The sequence below is a fragment of the Furipterus horrens genome, unplaced genomic scaffold (genome assembly GCF_987537825.1).
Source record: "Furipterus horrens unplaced genomic scaffold, mFurHor1.1.pri manual_scaffold_1, whole genome shotgun sequence".
Classification (NCBI taxonomy): domain Eukaryota; kingdom Metazoa; phylum Chordata; class Mammalia; order Chiroptera; family Furipteridae; genus Furipterus; species Furipterus horrens.
In genome coordinates, this window is record NW_028327171.1 from 212,014,170 (window position 1) to 212,037,670 (window position 23,501).

The 23,501-nt window shown below is 45.5% G+C and overlaps 1 protein-coding gene and 1 pseudogene across 1 annotated transcript in view; one reads left to right on the plus strand and one right to left on the minus strand.

Annotated features, from left to right (window-relative positions):
• Positions 1 to 23,501, minus strand: part of DNER (delta/notch like EGF repeat containing) — a 254,998-nt gene that overhangs the window by 184,720 nt on the left and 46,777 nt on the right. The window lies entirely within an intron of this gene.
• On the plus strand, positions 8,099 to 12,616 carry LOC150022751 (heterogeneous nuclear ribonucleoprotein R pseudogene; annotated as a pseudogene).

Consider the following 23,501-nt stretch of genomic DNA (forward strand, 5'->3'; position numbering starts at 1 on the left):
GATGTCCGATACCTGGTTCCTCTCCATTAACCAGGGCAATGAGGCTTTGCCGGAATCACTAGCAGCGAGGAGGGGGCTGCATGGAGTCGCAAAGCCTCTGGGTGGGAACACACCAGAAAAGTTTCTAAAATCCAACTCCTCAGCCACCCCAGCTGCTTCACAAATGTTCTTCAGACAGTGTCGTTTCCCCTTTTATCGAATTTATCGGGGCGACCTTGGCTCCCAGGTGCACAATTCCCCAACACGTCATCTGCTCACGGCGCTGTGTGTTCACCACCCCAGGCCGAGTCTCCTCCCCGACAGGGTTGTAAGTGCCCGCGGCACTGAAGGGGCTCCGTTGCAGGCTGAGCACCTGACTAAGCGGTGGGTTGGGAAAGGAAACAGCAAAGAAGTAAGAATATAACCAAAAGGAAAATACAGGCATTAAATTAAAAGTGAAGTTTAAAAAAAAAAAAAAAGAGCAGAGAAATGAAGCAAACCATGAGAGGCCTTCGCGGCTCCTAAATTCTATGGTAACAGCTCTGAGCTTTCATTGATAAAATGGAGAAATTCTGCAGCAAAGAAATTTCTTGTCTAGGACACACGCACCCCAGAAAAATAGTACAGGCCTCTAAATCACTTTTCTCTTCGATAATTTTCAATGTTTTCTTAGTATCTCTGGAATGACATATTTTTAAAGGTTAAATAATGACTTTAAGAGACTCTCTAAACTTGTCCCTATAGCAAAAATATAATCATCTCTTTCCACACCATTAGCAAATTAACAGAGCATAAACTGGTCCCTGTCTTAAATACAGTAGCATGTCCTGATTTCAACAAGATTGGGTATTTTTTCCCACATGCGATCAGCGGTTTCCACAAGTACTAAAATAACCTTAAGTCCTTTTTCTCTCTGCATTTTTTAGGCTGGGACAACCAGCGCTCACTTGCAGGCGGCCTTGTGAGAGCCAGGCAGAGCTACCTAACACCTGTGCGTTTGTGAACATTACCGGAGGTTATACAAATCACCATTTCAGGCCACGCCCCTTCATTTTATCCCTGCTGACATTAGCTCTATGTACTCTGAAACCCTGATTTCTATTACTTGATTTTTAGTTGTTTCTGCAGGTTTTCAATAAGTAAGCAAGTCTCCTGAAGTCCTTCTCTATGTGAGGATGAGAATTCACCATTCTTTCATTTTCTCATATTGAGGAGAAACAAGACTCTATGAGAGTTTTCTAGGATAATGGCATTTCTTTAAAATAGACCCCTAAGCCCAAGGCTATAAAGAAATTGCAGCCAAGCCAAAGAAAATCATACAAAGCAAATTCAGAAAAATCTGCTTCCCCAATTGTGGTGCTCTTTTATTTTATTGTCATTGAAAATCCGTGAGGGCTGGGAGGGGTGGGGGAGTGAGGGAGAGTAGAGAGGTTATGAATAATTGAATGCAGACTGAGATCAACTTCTATTCCTCCATGGGTCCCTCTCTCCTCCTCCTAATGCCAAACCCTCTCTCCTAATTCCCTGCTGTTTTCTTCTCGCCACCTTCCTTCAAGCTCACTGCCCACCCCTTACCAGCCCAGGCTCCGCTACAGCTCAGACAAAACAGTCACGGCCAGATGGACGGAGTATGAAGGTCACTGGGTTGTGTCAAAAGAGATAGGGGCAGGGGCGCTCAAGAGTCAGAGGAAACAGACTATGTAGGATGCAACAGAGAATCCCCACAGGTTGTAAATCGATGTGTTATTAGCAAGAAACACAAATTGCTGAAGAGATAAGTCTGAGTTTGAATCAAGAGGTGAGCCCATCAGGTATGGCAGGAGAGCTGTCCAAAGTATATCAACAAATTCAGTAAGATTTGGAAGAAGGAACGCAGAAAAGCAATACTGAAGACAAGCCGCAGAATTCCAGTTTGGTCAGACGGGCAGGTGAGAGCTGACACCCTGCCAGAGAGGGAAGCTCACAGGCACGCGTGGGCTGGAGGGCTGCCTATGGCGCGCCCTTGCTGACGCTGGTTGACCAGAAGTTCCTGTTTGATCCAAAGGCTGAGCGGGAAATAGTGAGTGACAGAGGAATACGTCAGCTACTCAAAACATTACATTCAACTCCATAAAATCGATCAGACGCTTATATATATTCTATGAGCTATGCAAAATATGTAGAGATGGGCTTTTTAAATTATATAGACAGGAGAGCTAGAAAAGGCACAAATTTAATAGTTTTTACTATCTGCTTGTACAATCATTACTTAAGACCTGTTCTTTAGACCTCCTAAAAAATTCAAATGCATTACCAAAAGCAGTTACAGAGAATTAAGCAATTACAGAGAATCAATGTGACTTTTATTGTGAAAAACGCAATAATAGGGAAGGATCATGTCAAAACTATAAAAGAAGTAGCATTTCCCTGTCCCACATTTGCCTGTTTGGGCAATAATGACTTTCCATGTATGACGGTAAGTCAGCAAGTCCACATGTTCAACCAGGAGGAAATAGACACAAAGACTGCATGAATAAAACCACGACTGATCAGAATGTCCTCTGAAGGAAGAGAAATCTGGTTTAACAGGTGATGCTTTATAAACAGTCCTTGCTCGCTGAAAAAGCAAGGCACTTGGGAAAGCAAGCTGCGACCAGACAGAAGACAGGGGCGAGAAGGGAAAATGAGAACCATTCTGCAAGCCATTACTGTGCCAATGTAAGCAGCAGGTGGCAAGCGGCGACTAGGGGAGGAGAGGCAGTCTCTGGCCAGCAGGGACATGTGCATTCAGGGAACTGGAGGGCAGCAGGTAGGAAGGAGTAACCACCACCGTCCGGGAGGGCTCAGATGCTGCCGCCGCAGAGACCACGGAGGTGGTGAGAGGCGGCAGACTATTTCCAGGATGGCACAACGGTGGCTCCCATCCCACATCCTTTCTGCAAGGTGACCTTGCCTCTTTCCCATGGGAAGGTGGAGTCTTTCCTCTGCACAGGGAATGTAGGCAGGCTCCTGGTTGCTTTGACCGATAGAGCAGGGCACAGGTGAGCTAACGTCAGCTCTGCAAAGGCTTTTACCTGGCCAGGTAGCTACTGCTTCCTGCCTCTGGGACGGCAGGCATAGTGTTTGAGGTGAAACCACCCAGAAACCACTGAGAGAAGCCTACGCCACGTGGAAATGCCCTGGAGCATGAAAAAATCAAGGTTTGGGCCGCAGGGGGCAGGGAAAACACACCCGGGATCACCGGAGCTCAAAACTGAGGAGGAAAGGAGCTGTCTCAGCAGTGAATCCTCAGCCGCCCGCGCTCCACCGCACACCTGCGGCGTCAGAGCGGATTCTCCAGCAGAGCCGTTACTGAATTCATAGTCAGGAAAAAAAACTCTGAATGAAATAAAATGGCAGTTTTTAAGCAACTAAATTTTGGAGCGATTTGTTACACAGAAATAGATTCCCTAAATACAGAGATCTAGTAACAAGTTAAGTCTCGTAGAGAAGCGGTTTTCAACAGATTTTGAACTGCTGGATCTTTTGTCCAGAAGCTATCTTATTCAGAACCCAAAAATATGAAACAGAAAAACCAGAGCTGCCCTGATTTGGGGTGACAGGGTCGAGGGGCCCCAGGAGCATTGGGTTATAAAACTGTATGATGCTACAGCTGGTGAGTTCTGACCACGTTCACTCCCCAAAAGGACACACAACGCTCACACAGGAAGTCCTGACTGTGACCCACCTTCCCAAGGTGTCATCTATATGCAGGCAGAAAGCTCTTAATCTTAGTATCTACAGCCAGGGGTAACCTGCTTCCAACAGTAGGTAGGAGCTGGAACCAGCACATAAAAAGGTAGCTTCCCAGGGTCTGCCGACAGACAGTTCCACCTCCCGTTTTGCATGCTTCCTCTAACAGATTTTTGAAAAATCTAAACAGGTGTTTAAAAGATTCATACCAGCAATCTGTCACCCTGCTCTTCCCGCTTCGTCTTTCTTCCCCTTCCTTTTTTGCTCTCAGTGAGAAAAGGAAGAAAAAGAAATAAAAACTTGTCTTGTTGGGTGATTAGACTCTAAATCCCAACTCTCTAGATGTTATCCTATTTTTGCCAACCACTAGCCGGGGCTACGGGCCCTCTGTTTTGTAAGCTGTAAAATGAGTGTAATTAAATATAATAGGACCCTATTCCCAGAATTGATCTAACACTTAGATGATTAATACACGATAGTCAGGGATCAATAAATGTTAGGTCACAATTATTATCGCAACTAAATCTTAGAGCTATCCTACTATTCTAGTAAGGAGGAATTTATAGCTAACACCAGAGATGTCCTGTAGCTAATTATGCCTAAGCTCATTTCAAGTACAAGACTCATTACCTGTATTATTATTAGCCCTGTCAAGGCTCTCTTCAACTTTTACTAAGAAGGACTTACTGAGGTGGCTCAGCAGCACGGTGGGCACCTGCTGAGGTCCCTCTGGGCAGAAATGCTACAGAGACCTTTCTGAATTGTCACCCCCATTGGGGTCAGACAAGCCAACGAGTCCAGGGCGCCAGTCTGAATGAGGCGGCCCTTACAGGGTCCTCGGGCCACATGTGGAGCCTTGTGGACCAGAGAGGCCGTGGGCCATGGTGCTCCCAATCCCCCCAAACTGAGCGTCTCCTTAGACGACATGGAAAATGGCAAAGCAAGTGTCTGTGAAACGTCACCGTGTTGATTCATTCGCCCGGTATCATAGCGAGGCCGAGACAGAGATCTGAGCTGGTCCCTCGGGGACAGTCCCCAAAAATGTAGCAAAGTAGCGTTTTGAATGACTAGCTATCTATGACCACGGCTGTGGGGCCCTGATCTCTCATACGTCTATTGCCATTTCTTCTTGATCATATGTAGTAAACCTGTGTTTTCAGAAAGGGTGACCCAAAAGTATCAAACATGACATTACAAGGTTATTACAGCCGAAGAAAATACGCCTCTAGGTGAAAAAGAAAAGTACAGAATGTGTCTCTTCGCAGCTCATTTCTGAGCACAATCTATCATTCTTAATCATTTTCCAATGTTTATTTTGGCGAGGTTTGTCCGTCTCCTATCTTAACAGGTGACCCCATAAAAAGCATGTTGATCTTAAACAGAATTTATTCATTCGGTCAATTACAACTCTACCAGGGAACCCCTACACGGCTCACAGGAAATAGAAATCTCTGGCCAGATGTTTCAAATATGTCTCATTTACTTTGTGCACATAAATTACAAGCTAATACATAAATGAACAAAGGCCTTTTATTGATAGCACCTTAGTTTCATACCTGCAGGGAAAAATCACTTGAAGCCACTGGTTTCCCTGAAAAAGACCAGCTGATTTCTGAACTGGGCTTACCCCAATGGCAGTATCAGGTGGTCACAGGAGTATCCCAATCGTCTGCTTGTCCCACAGGGCTTCCTTGGAGCAGGAGCTCCTTTGGGAGCCAATGCAGGCACTTGGAAGAACACATCCCTCAAGTCATAAGCTCTGCCTTCTACTCTACGCTCTGGCCCCCAACTCCCTTGGAAATTTAGAAATGCTCTTTAACTATGGAAAGAGAAGGTCTGCAGAAAGACACTTCGAAAGGCTAATGGAACTTTCTAGGGGAGTAAAATTGATAGGAAGAAAGGAAACCGTGGCAATCCTTACCTTACGCACTTCTGCATATTGAGTACTATTGTTTTCATAACAAAAAATAGTTCAAAAACTTTCTGGGATCTAATTTTTTTCACCTTAAAGATGATAAGACCAGACCATAAACTAACTGATATGAAGATATCATTTCAAGGGCTTACATTCTTTGGCACCAGAAATGCTTCCTACACAGCTACTACCAGCATTTCCAGTTCCACGGCTTAGTGAAGGACAAGGGGGGAAAAAGGAGAAGTAAATTGCTTAATCTCCCAATGCCTCCGTTTCCCCAACTTCAAAATGGAAATAGTGACAGTATTTACTTCATAGGGTGATTTTAAGGATTAAATCAACTACAAAAAATAAGTGAAACGGTAAGACATCAAACGTCAGCTGGAATTACTTGTATTATTGTCATGACTATAGATCTTATATCAACCAATATAATATTTCTGCCAGTATTTTTCCAAACCCACTAATATAAGCACTATAGCAGCAGTCCCCAACCTTTTGGCACCAGGGCCCGGTTTCATGGAGGACAATTTTTCCACGGATCGGGGTTGGGGGGAGACAGAAGGCAGAACTCACGCAGTAACACAAGTGGCGTCCGCGGACTGGAGGGAAGGAGGTTGGGGACGCCTGCACTATAGGACAAAATATATAGCTACAATCAAATACATCTCTTTGATGAAACTGTTAGCCCCAAAGGCAATGCCACGGAACACAAGATAATGCTGTGAGGTGCTAAGGACAGGAAGTCAAACAGTGTATCATTTCAATACCAATGTAATATTAGAGAAAGAACGGCGCCCCCCTGGGGAATCTGCAAAGAGCGCCCCGACCGAAGGCTGTGCAAATCAAGGTACATATTCTGTGACCATGTTACAAATCACTGAGCAGGAGACGCAGGCACATGCGATCTAAAGCTAAATAAATGCTAATGACAATATCTCACTTGCGTACTAAAGCGTCCTGCAGCTTCCGCAGCAGCCTGTAACTGAGCCTGAATGGGTGAAGCATGTCAAGAACTCAAGTCCACCGACAACTGCCAAGTCTCACCTCCTGGACAAAGGACTCAACAGATGCCTGGCGCTCCAAAATTAATGCGCAGATTTTACTCATTTGCAGTGAAAACTCAGACAGGACTTTCAGGGGCGTAGGGTAGGAATAACTCACTGAACAATTATAATTTTCCTATAAAGGGGGGAGGATAAGAACATGTTTAAAGTTCCAAAAGAATTACAAAGCAGCAAGCACTATGTAAGTAGCGGTGCTAATACAAGTCCAGATGGAAATAGAAACAGCAGTCCCAAAGGATGTGAAGTAGGAAACAAGCCAGCATGTGCCACAAAGTGTGAACATTTTCCTTACCTGAAACAGTAAGAAAAACCACAGGCCTAAATACAAATGATCTAAAAAGACAACTCACAAAATAAAAGCTCTACAAGGTGAGCAACCATAGGGAAATATTCAAGCCCACCAGTAGTTAAAAAAGCAAGTTGCAACAAGAGATCCTCTTTCCCTAGTAAATTAGCAGAAGTAAATAAATAGTACTATTTAGAATGTCAGCAAGAGTTTGATGAAATGGCTTTTCTTACCACTGCTCCTCTACGACACTGTAAATTGGTAAAATCTCTTGGGAAACCTATCAGGCAGTAAGTGAGCAAACGGCCTAATATAGTTTTAATTTAATATGGGAAAAGGTACAGGTTCAAAGTTGACTATCAAAAGCGGTCCATTTGAGAAAACACAGTGCGACATAAGAGAAACGTTTATAGGCCAGGTATGGTGCGTAGCATAGCGCAAGCACGAAAAATCCGAAACACTCTAAGGCGATGGAGAAAAATGTAAATAATGGCAGGACGTAAAAATAAATGTAGACCATGATTACAACTTGAACTTAAGATTTTGAACAAGTGTAAATAGAGGATTAGCAAAAAGTTATAATAGTTCAAGTCACAGATTTTTTTTTTCTTTTTTGCCAAATTTTGTATCAAGTCAAGCTGTTATGTCACTTGGTAAGCAGGCAACTGAGAGGCAGGTGGTAAAATGTCCCTATTTATACACAGCAAGAGGCAGAACCAAGGGGGAAGTAAAGTCCTCTCCTTCCCAGTCTAAAATTCATTCTACTCTTACCAGACCACTACAGTATTTCTTACTTGATAAATTTGGAGAAGTGATTTTTCTCAAGCAGGCAGGTGGCATTCGGGCTAATTTTGAAACTGTTATAATTTTACTTTTGAATACTAGAAACATGCACCCAAAAAAGAATAAAAACAGTAAAGCAGTCCTTTTTATAATGATATAACTACATTTATTTTGGGTGAATTATCTTCTCTTTAGGATTTATGAAGTCAGGCTCCAAGAGAAACCACATTTTCTGGACAAAAACAAACTGGCATTTATTGCCATTTCACAGGCTGGGGAGAAATGAGAACCAGGGAATTGCCTTTTCTGTTCTGGTGGCTTCACAAGGCTGCCTGCCCAGAGGAGTCTGTCATCACCATGGCAACCTGGCAGAGCATCCTCCAGGGAGGCTGCGAGGGGGGGCCTGCCTCCCTCATCAGGCTCACGCTGGCAAGTCTGTTCATCCTGTTTCCTCACTTGAAATGCCCTTTTCCCTTCTGCCAGTGGAAACCCTCAGCCCCCACCCCCAAATCCTTCTTCTTCCACAAGCTCTTCTCCATAACTTTCAGGAATAGTAGCGACTCTCTTCTTTGAAGCATGTCTCATAACGTTTGAGGGTCAGCGGAGGTTGACCCTCAAGGTGGCCGGTGGCAGCGGCAATGCTGAGAAAGACTCTGGGCAAGGTTAACAGTCGATCCTTCTTTAAAAAGGCCGCTATCCCGACTATAACACAGTATAACACTTCTGTTTTTCCATACTGCCCTGGGCACCCCCAGGGCTTCCTCTTTCAACCCCACTCCCCACCCCTGCCCTCGCTGCCCTGAACAACCTGGCTTGTCCTCTGCGAACTCCTTGATCTCCCCACAAACCTGGCAAGGAAGGGGTTGATGCCTGGAGCCGCAGGGGACCTCCAGGCCTCTGGCCAGCGTGGGCTCTGATTGGTCAGACAGCACCAGGGGTTCTGTGTTTAACACTAAGCCTTCCTTTGGAGGCACTGAGGTTCAGCAGGAAAAACACCCGCATTGACTGGCAATGTCTGCCAAGATTCTAGAAGGGAGAAGAGGACAGAGATGCTGAAAGGGGCTGATCTGATGAAATGGTCTGCAGGACTCGGTTTGGCACTTTAGTGTCATGATAAGTCTCACTGTCTTTGCTCCTCAATGAGGAAAAGGGACTGAAGGAGGGAGGAAGGGAGAGGTAAAGGCAGGGAGGCAGAGAAGAGGAAAACCACCCACTGCGTAGCTGGGACAGTTGTGTGTCTTTGGTGAATAGCTACACTGTACAATCTATTGGACCAAATGCCCATTTTAGCTCATCAGATCTGAACCCTTTTATTTCCTGTTTACAGTGCCCATAAGAGCAGCATTCCCTCAAATGGTCTGTGAAATAATAATTATATTAATAACAGCAGCAAAAACAATACTTTTTATAGTACTTACCACACAGCAGGCACTATTCTGTGCACTTTACATGTGATTAGCTTACTTAATAGTCCAGAAACACTCTGAGGTTTGTTGTATACACGAGTATTTTTAAATTATATGTTTATTTTATATTTTTTATTTTATTGTAAACACTTTAGAAAGGCGAAAACTGAGGCTCAGAGAGGTTAAGTCATTTGGCCTCAGTTACAATAATTCAAAAGGGCAGAGTCAGGATTTGAACCCAGGCAGTCTGACTCCAGAGGCCACATTCCCCCACGAGACACTGTAATTCCTATGAGGCACAGTTTGCTGGAACAAAATGTCTGCATCTGCTTATCCAGCTTGGCATTTTCCTGAGTGAAGCAAAATGAGAACAGTTTCCTGACGAGCCTTCAGCTGCGCCATGCACAGTTCTCCCCAGACAGAGCAGCTGTGCTCAGCCACTCAGAACCCCTGAGTCAGAAGCACCCTGTGCTCTTCGGCCATGGTCCCAAGCCAGGTAGGTGGACAGAGCTGCCAAGTTATAGGAAAGACCAGTTTCCCCTGGAAGAAAGAGGTTCATCTCAGGACCAACAGATAAACAAAAGCCACCCCCAGAAGAGCAGGAAGGAAAGAAGCAATAACAGGGGATGCTGAGTAGGGAAGAGGAAGTGAATGGGCAGAGAGTCAGGAATGAGGAAGGACCTAGTTCAAGCCCTGAATTTTAAAAACAAAAAAACCAAGGCCCAGAGAGAGGACTGGGTTTGTCTAAGAGTACAATTAATGATAAAACTAACTAAATTCAAGTTTCCTCATCTCTAGGCCAACATTCCCCAAATCATGCTGCATTAGGAGAGCTAAAAAACATATGAAGGGATAATGTGACAGAAACCACTACCTGTTCCCCCAAATCTGTTTTGCTCTTCTCCCCAACACACCAACAAACTATGTTTTCCAGCCTCCCTTGCAGCTAGGTGTGTTCGTGTGATTGAGGTGTAGCTAATGGAAGGGAAGCTCATCATGTTCAGTCTCCTTCCTGTGTGACCTTGGGTAAGGTTGCAGAGCTGTCTTTAACCTGGTCCCTGAATGACTAAGTGGAGCAGACATCTCTGGGGAAAAAAAGTAATCATCATCATCACCTGGAACTGGCCTAAACCATCATTATTATATGAGTGAGAAACAAACTTTTCACAGACAATGATATGGTGATTACCATAGAGAAAGGGAAGCTGGGAGGAGGTAGAAAAGGATAAAGGTGAAATAAATGGTGACGGAAGGAGACTTGACTTTGGGTGGTAAACACACAATACAATATACAGGTGATGTATTGTAAAACTGTACACCTGAAACCTAAATAATTTATTAATCAATGTCACCCTAATAAATTCAGTTTAAAGAAAAAAACTTTTGTGAGGAGCCTTTACATGTTTGGGTCCATTTGTTACCACATCCATCCCATCCAGTTAAGAAAAAGGTCCAGGTGATCTTCGCTGACCCACCCCTCAACACACACCTACACAGAGTTGGCAGTCATTTGGTTTATAACATGGAAGTATAATGTTTGCCCAACCCTTCCAGTTTAAAGTTGTTGACTCAAGAATTGAAAGTTACAGAACATAACAGGCCTCCTTTTACTTTGTTTTATTTGACACTGAGTTCATTAACCATTAGTTCATTTGACATTAAACATGCTTTATTATTCACTCTTGACCCACAGATGTGTACTGAGGCCAGCTCACATCTGCTTGCCGATTGTGAAATTTTCAGGAATTTTGGGAGCTGATTGTTAAAGACAGCCATTTCCAAAACTTAAATCAAACAAACTTACAATTAAATAAATTACTTTAAAAGCAGAGGAAATAAATACTGAAACCTCATCTCCTCCTAATTATTTTACCACGTTTTATTATCATCTATGCTCTTGAAGTTACCTGCATTTACGGGGTCTGTGTGATGGAAATTCTATGTCAGGCATGGAGTACACAGCTCTTCTCAACTATGTGTTCAGAGACATCACCGTGGGAACTTGAAATCAATGGTAGTGGGAGCATTTACACCACAGAAATTGGCAAATGTTACAAGTCGGGCTTTTCTTTCCTGTAAACTCAGTTGTTAAATATTTACCACTGCCCTTAAGAGATAAAATCAGGCTTAAACATCATCCTTTTAACTATTTTAAACAAACATGGGGGCGCCTGACCTTTAGATTAACACAAAAATATGATCATTTTTATTTCGTACATTTGGGATCTACATCTTGTGATGGATCTGCACAGGGAGCTGTTCACCTGAGTGACAGCTATGACAGTCACGCTGGTAAACACGTCCGAGTGTGCATTTCCATGACAAACAAAAGGCTTTTTGTTGGATCAACAATTCTGAGGAATTAGACTAAAGTAAACCTTCTGGAAGAACTCAGTAAAGTCACAGGCTTAACAGAGGGTTTGGTGGACGTTACTCTCTATCATCAACCCAATGACAAAAAGAAGAATCGGGGGTTCTGCTTGCTTGACTAAGAGGCTCACAAGTGAGCAGCACAAACCCGATGCCACCAGCAAGCAGAAAGGGACTGTTTAGGGAACGTAGTTACAGTGGAATGGGAGGAGCCTGTGGAAGGAGCAGATCCAGAAGTCGTGGCTGAGGTACAAGTTTTATCTGTGAGAAACTTGGCGACCGCAGTGACAGAAGAAATACTGGAAAAGTCGCTTTCTGAATTGGGAAAACTTGGAAGGGCAAAGAAGTTGAAAGATTATGCATTTGTTCACTTCGAAGACAGAGGCGCAGCTGTTAAGGCCATGGATGAAATGAATGGCAAAGAACCAGAAGGGGAAGCAACTGAAAGTCCCAGCCAAGCCGGCAGACGAGGAAAGGAAAGAAGGCCGAGCCGCCGGATGGGCCTCCGTAAGCACTGTGCGTGAAGGTGATTACTATCACTCTCCTCCACGCGTGCCACCTCCAGTTGGACGTCAGGGTCGTGGGGTGCGGTGGATGTGGCTACCCTCCCGATTACTAAGGCTACGAAGAGTACTATGATGAGTACTATGGTTGTGATGATCACAACAATCGTGGCGGCTATGAGGGTCCCTACTATGGCTCTGCTGGTGGCTCTGCAGGAAGAGGAAGAGGAGGAGGAAGGGGAGGGGGCGGGGAGCACCACCTCTGAGAGAGGCAGAGCTGGCTATTCACAGAAGGGATACCTTTGGGACCACCAAGAGGCCCTTGGGGGGGGGGGGTCCTGCACAACAGCAGAAAGGCCATAGTTCTTGTGAAGCTCAGAACAATTATGGGGGCAAAGCAGGAGGCAAGAGAAAGGCAGATGGGGACAAGCACCCTGATTCCAAGCGCCGTCAAACCAACAACCAACAGAACTGGGGTTTCCCAACCCATCGCTCAGCCGCCGCATCAGCACAGTAGTGACTACTCTGGTAACTGTGATCGCAGTCATGAAAACCAGGGATCTTGTCAGGAAACTTACAGGCAACAGTGGAAATAGACAGGGGAGGGCTTCCCAGAGGTATTGGCAAGACACAGCGGGTTCCAGAGCTACTACCTTCTTCAAAGCAAATTGGCTCAACTGTCTCAGCCTCAAGGAGCAATTTGCTGCCATGTGTACCGGGTCGAAGAAATCACTATTGTATATACCATCAAGTTCTTTTTATTTTTTCCTCTTTTCATAGATGCTGTTGGACATTACTGGTCTTGCAGTCGTCCCTTATTCTGGGGATTGCAATGCTTCTATTGTTGCAGGCTTCAGTTTACTTCAAAACAGGCTGAGCACACTGTTCAATCAAGATTTTGCAGAACCTTTGGCTTTGGACAGTTTCATTTTCTGAATTTGAGACAGGTTACCGAGGAGTATGGAGTAAGCTGTAAATAAAAGTACAAGCTAGTGCTTTGTCTTAGTAGTCTGAAGAAACTAAAGCAAACAAATTCAAGTTTTTTTTATATTGAAAATAACCTATGATTGTATGTCTTGCATTCCTGTAAATAGGTTAACTGTGTTTTTAAATTGTTATGACTTCACACCTTTTTGATATCTGCCCTACAAGATTTGTTTGGCTTAAATTTCAAAGCCATGACAATTTGTTCTTTGATGTGATTGTATTTCCAATTATTTGTTCACGTAATATTTCAATAAAATTCAAAAATCTTTTTAAAATTGCATATATTTAAAGTATACAATGTGATGATTTGACATATGTACACACTATGAAATGATCACCACAATCAAGTTCATTAACACATCCATCATTTCATTCATCACCTCTTTCTTTGATGTTGAGAATATTTAAGATATTCTCTTAACAACTTTGAAGTATATAATAGAGTATTGCTAACTATAGTCACTGTGCTATACTTTCAATCTCCAGAACGGATTCATCTTATGACTAAAAGTTTTCACTGTTTGACCACCCTCTGCCCAGCCCCTGGCAACCATCATTCTTCCCTGTTTCTATGAGTTCAACTTTTTTAGATTCTACGTATAAGTCAGATCATACAGTATTTGCTTTTCTCTGCCTGGCTTATTTCACTTAGCATAATGCCCTTCAGGTTCATCCATGTTGTCACAAATGGCAGAATTTCCTTCTTTTTTATGGCTGAATAATATTCCATTGGATACATATCACGTTTTCTTTACTCATTTATTCATTGACACTTAATTGCTTCCATATCTTGGCTATTGTGAATAATGTAGCAATGAACATGGAGTGCAGATATCTTTTTAGAATACTAATTTAATTTCCTTCAGATATGCTTCAGAGCTATTTTAAACCAACAGCCCCACTAGACAGGGAAGCAGGAAACGACACTGTTGGTCACTTGACACGCTTCACAGTGGGAAAAACGAAATAAATAACGTGTTAGATGAATGGTCCTCCAAGGAAAGAAACCAAATCAAAAGGGAAAAACATGAATATAAGTTCTGCCCAGAAAGTATCCAGCCATGTAATATGAAAAATAAAGACATTTATTGGAGAAGATACAAGATACAAGAAACATTGTACACAGGACAATGACACCTCAGTCCCCTTCAAAGTAGGCCCCTTGAGGTTCAGTTCTCTGAATCTCCCTCAGCTACCCTGTTGCATTTTCCTGAATCTCATCGATGGTCTGAAATCTCTTCCCCTTCAAAGGTGATTTTAGTTTGGGGAAAAGCCAGAAGTTGCAGGGCACCAAATCTGGGCTGCAGGGGGGCTGAGTTCAGCATTCTCAGGTGTTCTGCGTGTTGCAGGCTTTTCAGTACATGGGTCACTTTCAACAAACTCCTGACCATCTCTGAAGCACCACGCTTTCATTTGCGCTGCACTCACTGCACCCTCTCTGAAAGCCTTGTGAGTCATCCAAATAGTTTCCACGGAGGAATGCTCCAGCTTGATGCAAAATTGGATGCAGATTCTTTGCTCTACTCGCTCAGTCATTTTGAGTGCGATGGCCACAGAGTACACACACTCACTCAACAGCGACTACCACCCCCACTGACTAGTACAGTGAAGTCGTCATTGTTCACGCATGTGCATTCCAGTCCACTCTCCTTGGCTGCCAGGTTACATCAGTGGCACACAAAGGTTCTCATTATATTAACGATAGCTGAACATTTTACAGACAGATCTTGTATGTTCTCCTGGAACATTTAAGTTATATCTTTTAATGAAAATTGGAAAATAATATAAAATTCTGCATTTCTGTGAAGAAAGCAAGTTGGTCTCCTCTTTGCTACTTAGCCTCTCCTAGTGGAGTATTGATTTTCATGACATGCTCAGTGAACTCAGACACCGGAGGCCAACCTTTCACACACCAAGATAAGATGTCAGAGCATTAGGATGGGAAAGAGAAAGAAATTAATCAGAAAAGTGAGGGAAAAAGTAGCACAGCTGAAAAAGCAGCAGCAAAACATGGTTATAAAAAATTTCACCTTTGTGACTTGTTAGGTTTTTATTGTATCAATATTAAAAAGTTTATACATTAAATTAAAATACTAACCATTCAATTACTAACTTATCTCTAAATGAATTGTTCTTAGTATTGGAAAGAAGTCTGTTTGACTCAAAGGTGAGACATTTTGCTGAAGCTTTTATAAAAATCACTAACATTTCCTTGAAGTCTGTTGTTCCAAACCCAAAAGCTATTTGCATATTTACCTGAAGAACAACGCCCTTCTTTCTCTAACTAGAAGAAAGCTACTCATACAGAGTTGTTTGCCAAGTTTTACAACATGCATCCATCCCTGGGCACAGTGACAGACTCCACATGGAAATACTAGGAGAAAAAGGCTGAGGAAAATGGTTTAGACAGGCCTGTTGGGCGTCAGTGTCGAGATTTGACGAGGTCGGGGACTTCAGAAAACATAACACATGACGAACTTTTTGGCAGAGAAACACTGCCCTGGCAGTCGGGCTGGCCTTTTTCTTCTGACCAAAGAGGAATCGGGGAGCCCTTCTCTCAAGCCCAGTTAGTCACAGAGGCAGCAAGCCCACGCATGACCACCGCCCTCCCGCCATCAAATGAGCACTTGGTGCCCAAGCTGCCAGAACCACGTGGCTCCACGGGGACAGAACTCCCGACCTTCCTCAATTGATTTTTGCAATAAGATCCAAAGTTCTCCCTATGTCACCCCCGGCCCTCCCCAGCGTATAGCCATGCCCTCTAACTGCAGAGCTGGATTGGAGAAATAATGGTCTCAGTGGGATCAGGTCTAGTGAGGACATTATGTACATATTACCCGAGGCCATGGAGGGCCATGGGAGCATATGGAATACGGAAGCTCAAAAAAACAATAAGGAATTCGAACAGTAGCCTCAGGTCATCAATATTTAAATCTATAACTTATCATCCAAACCAGGATGCTTTTAGAGTACAAGGTACCAGGAGACAGTCAGGAAGAGCGGCCACCCTGCATAAATGCGGGTGGAGAGTTGACTTGATCTGGTCCCTGGGAACACCCGTGAGCTCCTTACATTCACTCAGTGACATATTTTCCAGGGCAGAGCACGGAACAGGGATGAAGGAGCCGCCACGCCCAGGTCTGCGGAGCTTCCACCAGGAGGGGCAAGTAGGGCTGGCACAGACAAGCCGGCCCGGAGCGACATGGCTGGGAAAAGGAGGTAGTCTTCCCCAGGCAGAAACAAATGATGGGGGGACACCCAGCCCTTTAAGCCTCTTCAGGAGGCCAAGGGGGGGACCAGTCCTGGCCATGTGGATTCCAGCCATTCTCTCTGTTGCTGCTGCCTGAATCGGTAACTTTGGGCAGCTTCCCCTCGCTCCTCTTTCTCCGCCTCGCCACGCCTTCCGCAACAGCTGCGGGGGCCACCAACAGCCAGGGGCCAGGGGCCCCATCGGCCCACCCTAAGGTGCATTCTAGGCACCTCCTCGTTTTAAGGCATTATCACAAGAAATGGGGGAGACTACATGGGTCCCGACTAGCGCAGACTAATATAGTGCTTGGATTTCCAAGAAAAACCTGTAATTAGTACCAAAACGGCCCCCAAAATCTGATTTGGGAAGCATGGTAAACACAGGGTGCTTCCAGTGGGAAATAAATGCCATCCTGGTTTAATTCAGGCTCCCAGATATGAAAAATGAGAGGTCAAATCAACCTAAATTTGTCTCTGTGTTTGGCAGACGCTGACCGAGCACATGGTGCCTATCTGTGCAACTGTGCGCCTGACGTCATTCACAGGGAGCAGGCTTGGGCCAGCCATCTTTGACTTCCGGACAGGACGGATTAAACATCGGACAGTTGCTCGTGACGTCACATCACCCTCAAGCTTTGTGAAGGCTTAAAAACCCACAGCGTGACGGCCACCAAACCATGCAAGTACCTGGGGGCATCCATTTGACATCGTGTACGGAACGCGCACTCCGCGCTGGGCGTGGTCCATGGGACAAGCTCCTGTCCTCACGGAGCCCCCAGGCAGGGGGCCGATGCGTAAGTAAATGACACATATTGGATACCAAGTAGTGCTCATGAGAAGAAAAGCAAAACAGGGAAAGAAGTGGTCAGACAGCTCCAGAACGGCCTCTGGCAGAAGGCGGTGTGTAAGGAGAGCAGGATGTAAGGAGGGAGCAAGTCATGCAGGGAAGGGGGCCAGAGCTGACTGCTCAGGGCGACAGCAAGGACGCCATTTCACTCCCATAAAAACGAATCCCTAGAAAACATTTTTTTCAGAACTCAGCTTCCCTGCTTGTATCCGTTACACTACCATTAAAACGCACATTTTAAGAATATTGACATCCTTGCAGGTGGGAATATAAACTGGGGATTGCTTGTAGAAAGCAATCTGGAAATATTTATCAAAGGTATTACAATTATCGTAATTGTTTGATTCAGTAATTCTAGGCCTAAGACTGCATGGTAAGCATGCATTCAGAAACGCACACAAAGATTTTGATAACAAAAATTTCTATAGACATGTACCGCAAAGATATCTCTAAGTTATAACAGCAGGAATTAGACACAACCTCAAAGTCTGACAACAGAAAAAATGATAAATAAATTACAATACCCCTAATGAAATATAAATAAAACAATTAAAAAGCAAACTTTTATACAATATTTAATGACATGCAGAAACGCTCATGGGAATTTTAAGGGAAAAAGTAGAGTATAAAATTGTGTATATAAATGTCTTCAACTTGAAAACTATGATATATTCACATATACAGAAACAATATTCCAGGGAAATGCCCTAAAATGTGACTATCTCTGGGAGACTGTAAGTGACTTATTGTCTTTATACTTCTTTACACGTTCTTAATGTTCCACATAGAGTATGCTTTACAAGGAAAAATTTTAAAAATAAAAGTATACAATTTTATATGATTGGTCTTTTTATATAAAAAGGAGGGGCCAGCAATTAGAAATGTATCATGTCCTTGGGAAGATTTAGGGGGTAATTTTAGGGGTACTGGGGGAGCAATGGGCTCTTCACCTTCATTCTTGAGTGTGTATTGTTCTCCTCCCATTATTGGTGTGCTTATTTCCCAAACAACCTAGATATAGGACTGCATCAGGATCATGTGGGGGTCCTGAGAGTCTGACTCAGTAGATGCTCAATAAATGCCACCTGAATTGTGGGACGTTACCATTGAAGGTAAGTAGTTCAGAATCTTCTATTCACTATAAGAAGAGATCATTGTTCTCTAAGTCAACGCATATTCTATTCTTAGAGCAACACTTCGGTTGTTCCACATTATGATTCAGCATTTAGGGCTTTCTCTTTGCAAAGCCTTTGAGTGCTTGAAATAATGGTAAGCTGTGTGTGTGTGTGTGCACGCGCGCGTGTGTGCGTGTGTGTGTGTGCGCTATGCGTACGTGATGTGATTCAACCTGTCCAAAGTCACTGTAGTTACCTGGTTTCTCCATCTTCTTTCATTACTGCCCCTCAGAGATACCAAATGACTTAGCTGTTTTAGGATACCTCATTTTCTAAAGAACTCTCCTTCTTCCGCTTTCAGTCTTGCATCAGGATTTTAAGCCTAATAGTCATTATGATCAGAAAAGCCAGTTATAACAGACACTCAATGGGCAGCATCCCCACATAATGTGCTCTGATGATCTATGACCAGACACACTGTTTCTCTCTGATTCAAATACAGAAGCGAAGAGACGTTTCACTGAACAGGGCACTTGGCCCGAGAAGAGCTCATCTCCTATAGTTATACTCACTGTTCCAATCACTTGGTTTATAAATTTGCAAAACCTTTCTCTATTGAAAATGTGCTCACACTAACAGTGGGCTTCCTCCCACCCAGAGATCAAGGGTCTCCGCTCACCGGCGCTGCAGGCCGAAGTCCATGACCGAACCCTGTGCTGTCGTGGACTCATTAGACTGAGCAGGTCGCTGACACCTGTAATCCTTCCCAGGAGCACAGACCAGGAGCGAGGAGGAAGTGAGAAAAGGCCAGGCAACAATGACAAGTTAATGGGTCTAACACACGTAACTACATGTATATGCTTATCGGGTACTATGTACTAAATCAGCGCATCTTCCATAGGAGGGAGAGTATTAGGTATGAAATAGCCTCACTTCAAAATGAATTATATTCAGTGATAATGGGGATAAGTGTTTAACAGCCAACTCTCTGGAAAAAGAGAAAAAAATCCTGCTTTACAGCCTTCCCAGTTTCCACGGTGTAAATGCACCACCACGTCTGATTTTCAGGGACCAAGGTGATGCCAAGGGCTTGGGAGGAGGCGCACGGGTCCACTCTCACAAGCCAGGACGAGCCGGCTCTGCCGTCGATTTTAGCTGAGAGCATCGCGGAACTACAGCGGGACCGCAGAAATTGAGATGGTCACAGGAGGGTTATGTTGCTACCCTCCAACAGGGCGACACTGTACCTAGAGCGAAGGAGAGTTGTCCCTAACTGTCGACTTACTGCGCTTGCTTCCCACATCTGCTCTTAAGAAAGGGCACCAAGATCAATAGCTGAACCCCCAGGTGAACCCTGCGGCCCACACCGCAGTTTCAGCTGCTCTCTCCCCTGCTGCGCAGCCTGTGTTAAGGCAGCTCACACAGGCACAACAGAATGAGCACCATGTCCTCCCTGCTTACGTGGGGACAGTCATCGCCCGGGAAAGGGGAAGGCTTTCCCACGTGAACAGGCACTTCCCCTACTGATGACCTTGCCTAGCACTAATCTTGAAAAGCAGCCTGCCAGACACCACCAGAGCACGAGTTCTTGGGGGAAACGCCAGACTTCAGTACCAGATCCGGTCCCCCAAAAAGAGGGGAGGCTTGGTGATACACCCCAGCCCTTCGCTCCTGCTGCCGACCCTTCAGGAACCCCCTCCCCCCAGCCCCGACAGGTCTCCTGCTTGCACACTTCCCTTCTGTGGGATGCGGATGTGCATTACCCAGTACCCCTCACCGGCAGAAGGGGCTGCCCGCGCCTGTCCAGAGTCACCCAATCACCGTCCCCCATGACCTCCAAGCTGGTGCTCACCTCCCATGGCAGTGTCTGACCTCTGAGTCACTTTCTCTCCAAGGGCCACTTCACTGCTGGTTCTGAAGGGCCCTGGGACCACCCATGGCTGTGGGCAGCTGTGAAATGCTTCCTGTAGACTCTCTGGAGCCTGGGATACACACAGAGTGCGGGGGACATTGTTGGTTTCACTTGCCTCTCCTCCATATGCCCTTCCTCTGAGAAGGGCACCGAGATTGCCCTGGGGACGGCTTACTAGACGGTCAACCTGGCCCCAGATGTTGGCCCGTGACCCAGCCAGGTCACTCAGCCTCTCTAATTTGAGTCGTGAGTCAAGTGACCGGCGGGCAGAGGCTGAATTGTCCCAGGCATGGCTCCAGGAAAGGACTGTTCCTGCTTCCCACACCCACCCTGGCCCCCCTTCTGGTCAAGGTCCATTGCTCAGCTTGTCTTCGGTGCTGTGAGCCACTCTGAAGCTTTAGTCAATGCCTCTTACGTCCCAATTACCCAAAGTCATTCCTGTTGCTTGCAGCTAAAGGACTCTTGTTACAGATGATTTGGGGACCGATAAGATAAACAGGAGGAAAATCACCTTAACCGTCTGTGCGTTCCTGCGGTTCTCAGAGGCCCCTGAGTGTCTCCTTCCAAGCTCTGGCTGGAATGGCTCTTTTTATGTCCCCTGCAGGGCCTCAAGGTACCCGGTCTCAGAGAGAGCAGAACTGCAAGAGGGACTGCACCCTTCGGGCGCCAGGGGCGGAGAAGGACCTGAGCAGTTCTCAGTCCATCTCAAGCTGACAGTCCCTCCCCAGGCTGCTCTCCCCGGTCTGTTTTAAGTAAATCAGCAAGAGGCGAATGAGAATAAAGGCAGCGCATGGGAACAGGATACATCAAATGGAGGATGCTTTTACGCCCAAACACTGAATGAGGTCAATACCAGGCAAGGGGACCTCGAGGACCTTCTGTAGGTGACATCTCAGAGTAAGTCCCTGAGCTTCACACGGGATCATCAGGAAGCAATGAGCAATCCAAGGAAGGCTGGACAAAGAGCCACATGGGCGTTGGCACAACCCATCGGAATAATCCAAGCGTCCAAGTGCCAACAACCACGATTCTGTTAAGACTCAGCAGAAAACAGTGATGGGGCAATTAAATCAGACACCCTGGTGGAAAAGAGAAACTCAGTGGGGAACATAACGGATTTGTCTCAATTAGAAGAGGAAAATGGCAGGTATTTGACATCCTAGCTATTACTGGTCATTCCTGGAGCATTTCGAAAAAGGAAAACTACTCAAAAGACAGTCACTTAATGGTAGAATCAAGGAGGTAGAACAAAGATTCGAAGGAAGATGGAGTCCCACCCCCTGCAGTCAAGAACAGTTTGAAATTAAGTCAGTGAGAAAGGCGGCGAGAAAACTGAGCATGAGGTTCTGACTCAGGAAAACCGGGGTTCGGGCTCAAGCCAGCCGGGACGAGCTGGGTCAGCTGAGCAGGCTTCTCGGCCTCTCTTGCTTCTCCTCTGCGAACGGGTAAGACCACCACCTTGCAGATTCGTTCTGCAGAACAAATGAGAAAACAGGCAAAGCCGACCGACGTGAAGTTCTCCAAATGAAACGGCGGGCGTGCCGGAGGCACGGGTCAGGGCATCGCAGAGCGAGGTGACCCACGGCGCCCCGATGTGCAGTAAACAAATCTCTTCACCATTAGGTTAAAGAGGGACATAGGAGAAAAGAGCGATAATTGGTTTTTGAAAGAAAAGCCACCAGGGAAGTGTGGACGAGGTGCCATGAAGAGGTGACCTGCCTGCTGTCCCTGCAGCATCTCCAGGGGCAGAAGGAAGTGTCAGGCAGGAAGCAGCGGGTGAAAGACAGGAGCTGTCCTGGGCCCAGAAGCAGGCATAAAAGCGACTTTTTTCTTTCCAGCTTTACGTCTTGTGTGTTTTAGGTGTGAAAATGCCGTAATCAACATTGAGCTTTCAGCGCGTCTAAAAATAGCTCCTCGCCTGCTGCGGCTTTTTCCTTTGGCTACAAAGGCTATTGTTTATTTCAGCTTTCACGTTTGTGCAGAAAAGGGCCCGGCGAGGAGGGCGGGGCCGGCACAGGGAGGATGCTCACGAGTGGGGTGGCAGTGATCAGCGCGATTGCTACCTCGAGATCTTTCTTCTCCCTGGAGATGGTTAGAACGCTGGTCTCCCAACTTGGGCACCTACGTGCCAACTTGGACGCGCAGCTCAGCGGGCACAGCAGCGAGCACTTCCGTTTCGCTGAGCTTCCCACGATCTTCCACGGTCTTCCCCGCTGCACTTTGAAGACACAGCGTTTCTTTTCATCTGTAACATAGTACCAAGCAGTAAGATCCTGGGCCAGAGGTTCCCGGAGAAAGTCATGTGCCATTTTTGGCTTTGAGAGGCTTGGGGGGCAATGTCTCTGCTGCTGAGAGCTGCCGGCCAGTCCTGCTGGAGCCGGACAGCCCAGGCAGGGCGCCTTCCAGGGGGAACAGAGGGAAAAGTGCGAGCTTTCTCGGGCTCCCAGAGTCAGAGGCAAAGTCAAGCTTCTGTTTATTGGAGACGAAACCCATTGGCCCCAAGTCAGCCATTGCCATGAAGAGAAAAAGTGAACACCTTCTTGACAGTTATTTTTCTCTGTGGATGGCTCCAATCTTCAGCATTGCAGGTTCTTTTCATAAACACGCGATGAACCAGGCTACTGGGGCAGATTTGGACAATCGTGACTATCGCCAACAGTTTCCCTACCCAACCCCCATTTTTTTTTCTCCTTTCCCACGTACCTGAGCGTTCAAGTTGATAAGAAAAATACTGAGCAATGGGGGGAAAAAATGGGACAACTGTAATTGAAAAACCAAAAAAGAAAAGAAAAATACTGAGGTTCATTTTACATTTAATTAGCTGGCAAATGCCCCATGACCGAGCAGGAGACAATAGAATGAGACCAGCTCTTGTTGTGCTTCCACAGATCCACCTTCTAAGGCTGGACTTCCTTCCCTTTTCATGCCAAGTCTGAACATTCACAGCCACACATGCGCTTTGTCAGCCCTACACCTGCCAGTTATTTAAAGGGGAAATGAACAGCAAGAGGGGAAATACGGTAGTTAGGACTGGCCAGTGGGGTGCACGGCCGTGATGGGAAATGCCAAAAGATAAAAAGAAAATAGAAAGTCATAAGGAAGCTTCACAAGCTTGTCTTCCATCCATTTTTAGACAAAGGGTGTGGGAGGGGTGTGGTCTTATCTCAGCATGCGTTTATTACAAAGATAATACTGCCTAAGGAGAAAAGGAGTGATTCTGGAAAGCCCATCTGGAGGGAATAGTTTGTCTGGCTTGTTAGTGACTGTGGTGGCTGCTGATCCCTTTCCCAGGACGGTCCTGACTTCCAACACTCTGGCCCGTGAGTAATGCTCAGCTTACGTGTCAGACAAGACGCAGACTTTGGATTAGA